Source organism: Halyomorpha halys, unplaced genomic scaffold (assembly GCF_000696795.3).
Source record: "Halyomorpha halys isolate HHAL.00 unplaced genomic scaffold, Hhal_1.1 Scaffold439.1, whole genome shotgun sequence".
Lineage (NCBI taxonomy): Eukaryota > Metazoa > Arthropoda > Insecta > Hemiptera > Pentatomidae > Halyomorpha > Halyomorpha halys.
This window is the reverse complement of record NW_027110938.1, coordinates 395,799-402,444: the sequence shown is the minus strand read 5'-3', so window position 1 is coordinate 402,444 and position 6,646 is coordinate 395,799. Positions and strand designations below refer to the sequence as shown.

The 6,646-nt window shown below is 30.2% G+C and overlaps 1 protein-coding gene and 1 non-coding gene across 2 annotated transcripts in view; one reads left to right on the top strand and one right to left on the bottom strand.

Annotated features, from left to right (window-relative positions):
* The window catches only part of LOC106682749 (innexin inx3-like), a 135,282-nt gene that overhangs the window by 25,920 nt on the left and 102,716 nt on the right, over window positions 1–6,646 (bottom strand). The gene's annotated exons all lie outside the window — the stretch shown is intronic.
* Window positions 3,345–3,417, top strand: TRNAK-UUU (transfer RNA lysine (anticodon UUU)). Its single transcript has one exon. It is a non-coding gene; the product is annotated as a tRNA-Lys (tRNA).

Genomic DNA, 6,646 nt, shown 5'->3' with positions numbered 1-6,646 from the left:
AAATTTGTTTGTATACTATTCCTTTTCCATTGTATGTTACTCTAAATGTTGTTATCTCTTTTGTTCTATAGCCCTGATGAAGACCTGAAACTCAGTTCAAAACGTCGGCATAAAATAAATAAATATGCTTTTGTTTATTTATGTTGTTCTTTGCTGACCGCACCCCCCCGACAAACTTCTTCAAGCATTATTGCTTATTGTTTAATTTATACTTATAGTTGTTGATTTGAATGATTCATGCCGTGGGATGTAGTTCAGTAGGTGTCGGCTCGTTCATAAGGGATGTCCAGGTATAATGGCCCTTCTTACGACTTCGTCTGGTCGAAGTGTATCTTGCACCTCTTCGTTTTTGTTTCTTCTTTTCATCTTCTGCTTCTGTGTCTGCCTGAATTTACTTCTGCCCCCACTTGCTTCAAAAAGGGGCGTCGCTCTTTTTGGAATAGTATTTCTCATTGGGTATAAGTTACTACGCCCCCTAGGTGAGCAACATCTCAACGATCCCCTGCAACAACACCAACAACAATATCGCTTACACCAGCCGAACAGCCAATCCTGGACGTGAAACAACCTACTACTATAAGATCAGGGCGTCAAGTGCATTTTCCTCGTCGTTATGTCCAGGTCTTAAGCCGACCTGACCGCTAAGAAGAGAGTAGATGTAGAGGACTGGCAACACTGAGTGCTCTGGCAACACTGAGTACTGGGTAACCTGCCCAGTATGGTTATCTAAGAGAACGGTATAAGTCAAGTGAATAATTACTGTGTATCGCTATTATATTATGTTAAATAAATATATACAAACTACCAACAATCCTCTAGGTATTTAGCAGCATATTTTTGTGTTAGTTATCGTAAAGATTTATAAAAAGTGAAGCGGGTAGATTTATAACTAATCAACAACAACATAAACATTTAATTAATTAATACTATATTAAGAATTTTAATAAACATAAGAAATAAATCGGCCCTATCCCGATTGGGATAGTTGAAACAACTGTGGAGTGGTCCCCAATTTAGGAATAATATACACAATGATTCATCTCGACTAAACTCCCATTAATTGATATGAGACGTACCAATTAGTTTTTCAAAAAGCTTTCATTGCGTCAATAATTGCCCGTATCACCAAAACTAGGGTGATAAGAATCGTTAAAAAAAGAAGAAGATATTAAAATTATTAATTTTAATTTATTTTATTAGGTGTAATGTATCAGTAGGGACATTGTAAAATAAATATAGAATATCTGGAAAAAAAAAGAAAAAAAAATGGAACATGAAGGAACGAGGAAGAAGAAATATGGAGAATGGGAAATATAGAAAGTAAGAAATATTAAATACTAGAAGAAAACTTACATAAGGAGAGATTCTGAAATAAATTAGGTTAGCCTAATTTTTAACAGAAACCTTAAGGTAAGATAAAATAAGAAATAAAACGAAATATGTATTTTAAAAAAATTAATTTATTGCAATTTACAACTGTATTTACATAAAAACACATTAAGTAAATTTGATATAATAGAAAAATGTGTTGTATGCATATAGAGAAACTACCCATTGGTAGCACTCTAATCATATTTCTACACTAGAAAGTTTCAAAGCCATTTTCTTTTAACACTTTCCGAAAAGAGTAAAATTATAAACTACAGGGTTTTGATGGTTAGAAAGTTTATAATGGAATGATTTATATCTGGTTCGGGCTAGATTGGTTAAATATGGAACGTTAAAGTCTTTATGGATTATTTGTGACAAAGTAGCAATTGTAGCGATTGGATACGACTGTTTTGTAGAAATTGAAAGTTTAGACCGTTTGTCTAGTAAGTGCTGTAATAGTCGAAATCGACGAGCAGTTTCCTGTCTTTTCAGTCTTGTGTGAGGATTCCAGGTTAGTCGTTTTTCCAGATGTACTGTGTTCGACAGGGGTAAAATCAACGTAAATGAAACGCTTAACATATTTCATGCAAGTGTCTCAAATCATTTCTGTTTCATAATCCCAAAAGCATAGTTTTCTATCAGGATAACGCCCGTTCTCACGTGTCTTGGAGACCCAGCTTAAATAATTGGAGTTTGGCAGGGTTTGTGGCACCCCACCCACCCTATTCACCAGACCTTATCCCAACAGATTTTCACTTACTTCAGGCCCTTCAAAACTCTCTTAACGGGAATCACTTCGCTAATTCGCTGGAGGACTGTAAAAAGCACATAGAGGGGTTAATTGCAAACATCTGAGAAGTTCTGGGAGGACGGAATTAAAAAATTACCTTAAAGATGGCTACATGTAATAGATCAAAATGAGTCATATATAATTTATTATAAATATTTAGAAGAATCTGAAGTTTTTATTGAAATAACTAGTAAAAAAAGAACTTTTTTTACAAATACAATATTAAGAATTATATAAACTAAATGATAAAAAGATTAAAATACAATAAAAACAGTGTTCAAGAAATAAACATAATGAAAGAGCAGAATTAAACAAATAAGATATGTAAATAATGTCTTCAATTATTATTATTATTTAATTTCATTCTGATCCTTTACTTAAAACTACTTCTCGACAAACGACTGACATGGAATCCTCTTACACGACTAAAAAGACAAGAAACTGCTCGTAGATTCCGACTATTGCAACATTTACTAGACAAACGGTCTAAATTGCCAATCCATTACAAAAGACTGATCTACATGACTATTATAAGGCCTATCTGGACATACGGAGTTGAGCTTTGGGGTTCCACTAAACCATCAAATTCCTCCAGAATCCAATCCTTACAGTCCAAAATCCTTAATGCTCCTTACTTTGTCACAAATCAAGTCATCCATCAGGACCTCAATATTCCATATGTTGCCGATTTGACCAGAACCAGATACCGTTCTTTCCATAATAAACTTCTCAACCACCCAAATCCACTTGTTTCTAACCTGGCTTCTCCTTCATTACCTAATAATCCACCTAGGTCTGAAAAGAAGATGGCCTCGAGATCTTCTTCTCTAGAAATGTTATTGGAGTTCTATCAGTGGGTAGATTCTCCACATGTTTTTATCATGTCACTATGTCACCTACAGCAAATTTACTTGTTGTATATATGTGTATACAGTTGTAAATATCAATAAATAAATTATTTTAAAAAAAATTTCATCCTCATAACAATTAACGAGTATAATTCATGAGTTCCCCTATCATTCAATTGCAATCCCCAACAAAGCTATTATAAATTCTTATATTTGTTTTGTAATTTAATTTGGTATGTAAATATTACTTTAGTAATTTCAAGAAACATAATTTTCTCGTTAATATCATAATCATTTCTGACTGTGTTCAGTTGTAAGCATGACCATACTCAGTAGCCCGGATAGCTCAGTCGGTAGAGCATCAGACTTTTAATCTGAGGGTCCAGGGTTCGAGTCCCTGTTTGGGCGTTATATTTTTTTTTATTTTCTTTGACGATATTTACAGATCATATTAGGCATAGAGAAGCAGTAGAATATTGAAATAAAAATTTAGACATTTTTTTTGAAAAACCAAAATATATGCATAATTTTTGTGGTTATTATTATTACTTTTTTTTTTAATGAATAATATTTAATTAGAGGCTCATAAATTATATCAGAAATAAATATTGAAAACTATTCTGAATACCATTTTTTTTTTAAATTGAATGTATTGGATTTATCGTTAATTAAAAAAAAAACAGTCAATAAATAAGAAAAACTTAATAATATCAAAGTTAATTAGTAATCAATTATAATTAAGTAATAATATCAAACAATAATAATAAAAATAATTATATCGTAATAGATTTATTTATTGATAGATATTACAATCTGCCACACAGTTGTGGGCAATAGGTAATATTGATGAATGATCTCATATATACTAAAATAAAAAAAAAATAAATAAATAAAAAAAAATAAAATAAAACTCTCTTAAAAGATATACAATCAAAAGAATAGACCAGATGAACATAATCAAACTATCTGTATGAAAAATAAAATAACATAATGATAAAATAATATATACAATATTTACACAATCGACCTGAGGATCCCTGAGCCCACTCTCACGTGTGAGGGGTAGAGCAGAGCTCAAAAGATTCCAGCGCATCCCTCACGCCGCATCGCTGGTAATGAGCCAGTGGAGGCTGAGCAAGTGCTTATCGTAATATATAATATATTAAAACGATCATATCATGATCTATTTTCTTACAATATTTGTACAGAATTATTAAAACATTTTTTTTTTTTCCCGAAAATTGAAACTCCTTAGAATATTTATTTGATGCTCTAATTTAATACTTTTTTAAGGTGAAAATAGTAATATCAATAATATTTTACGAAATGAATCTTTTTAATTATCAATACCACAATCGCCAAAAAACCTTAATGATGTATGTTATAAATATAAATAATTGACCGTACAATTTCAAATATGAAGAAGATAGTCAGGGTTGCGGTCAAAAAGAACCAAAAAAAATTCACAACTATTTATTTTCTAACGTTCCGCCCCACTTTGTAGAGCTTCATTATGGCTAGAAAGATACAAAAACAACTAAGAAAATTTTGAAATAGTGAGATTATAAAATATTTTTAAAAAGTTAAATTAAGGAAAGGTAAAAATTATGTAAAAATAAGATAACAGAAAATTATATAAAAATTCAAGAAATAAAATAGTACTAATATAAAATAAATAATGATAAGAATATAAAAAATTACGTTAACTATAAGGTTAAAAATGTACAAGAGACGCAATAAAATGCAACAGAAAATTGTAATGTAAGAAAATAAAATTTCAAATACTAAAAGACGGAAAATAAAGAAGTAAGTTGAGATTAAATAAAGGTCGAGAAAGGATAAATTAAATTAAATTAATAATAATAATAATAAATGAGTAAAGTACAAATCAAGATCACCTATTTTACGTCTTTATACCTTTATAATACAAGAGCCCAAGAGGAGAAAAAAGGCAGTTATCTCACCCCAATTTTTGATTACTTTAATGAAAACTATGTATAATTACTAGTCTATGTATGCCAATAGTTCTCGAAATATAGCCTTTTTAAAAGCAACATTTCATAAAAATATACTGAAATATCAGTAGTTAGTGAATTTATTTTGAAAAATGTATCACATCAACTATGTGGCGTAACAATGTCTATTAGCAACTAGTTTAATGAACTATAAAGTAGTTTTTGATGTTTACCTTCGTAGGAGTAAAGATTTTCATGGTATTTGCTTAAATAAATTGATTTATAGTTGTTTGGGAAATAAGTTTGATTTATGAAAAACTTTATTTCAGAAACCATTGGACGTACAGATGTCTGCAAGCGCTCAAATTAAAGCTAGTTAAATTTACTACAAAATAGTTAATTATGTTTATCTTTGTAGGAGTAGTAGTTTTTATGATATTTGACAAAATAAACTCACAAAATGTTAATTTATAGTTGGAAGATTATTGATTGACCGTGTGTAAAGATGAAAGGAATATGGTCCGGGTGCGGTCAAAAAAAAAAAAACTCAAATAGTAGAAATATACTATTTTAATGAGCCAACGTTTCGCCCCACGTTGCAGGGCTTCTTCAGGGCTATTTTGACGGCAGTCAAAACTAAAAAAAAAAAAATAAAAAAATGAAAAAAAAATAAAAAATAAATAAAAAAAAAAATGAAAAAAAATGGAAAAAAAACATTAAAATAGTATATTTCTACTATTTGAGTTTTTTTTTTTTTGACCGCACCCGGACCATATTCCTTTAATTTATAGTTGTTCGTATAAAATGTTGGATTTTTGAAAAAAAAATATCTCTAGATCCATAAGACGCACATATGTCTGCCAACACTCAAAATAAAGGGAAATTAACTTACTATTAAGTAGTTATAAAAAGACGCATATCTGGTTTGGGTCAAATCTGCAACGAATGTGATGTTAAGGTCTTAGTGGATGAGTTTATTTGTGACGTAATAAGGATCATAAATCAATTTATTTTAGCAAATTTCATGTAAACTATTACTCTTACGATGATAAACATCATAAACTACTTTATCGCTCATTACAAATTATTGAATGTAAATAGCTCTATTAGGGCTTACATTTTAGCAAATTTACTCTACTTTAAATGATGTTATCTTAGATTTTCTATTGTTATTTAAAAAATTAATTATTTCTAATGTTTGAAACAGCCACCATTTTTTATTCCTCCTACCTATACTTGACAGGCTCATTAATTTTGACTAATAATTATACATAGTTTTCATTAAAATAATCAAAAATTGGGGTGAAATAGCTGACTAATGTCTCCTGTTGGGCTCTTGTACTAATTAATATGCCGAATTTGCTAAAAACGAAAAAAAATAATTCGAAAACCTATTATATAAACTGGAAGTTCCCGTCGATTTTCCTCTACACCACTTGCTCCTTGTTTCCTATCCCAGCTTTTTTCCCCCATTCCTTTTTTTTAATTTTTATCCATCACTTTATGAGAATTTAAAAATGCCAAAACTAAAACAAAGCAAACCAAACACCATAGTTCGTAATGTCACAGCAACCAACCAATTAAAACGACGGTTGTATTCGGTGGTCTTCTTCAAGAATTTCAAAGTCGAAAGCTCGTTAGTCATTTCCAAAGTGTTTGTTTGAGATTGTTATATATATATA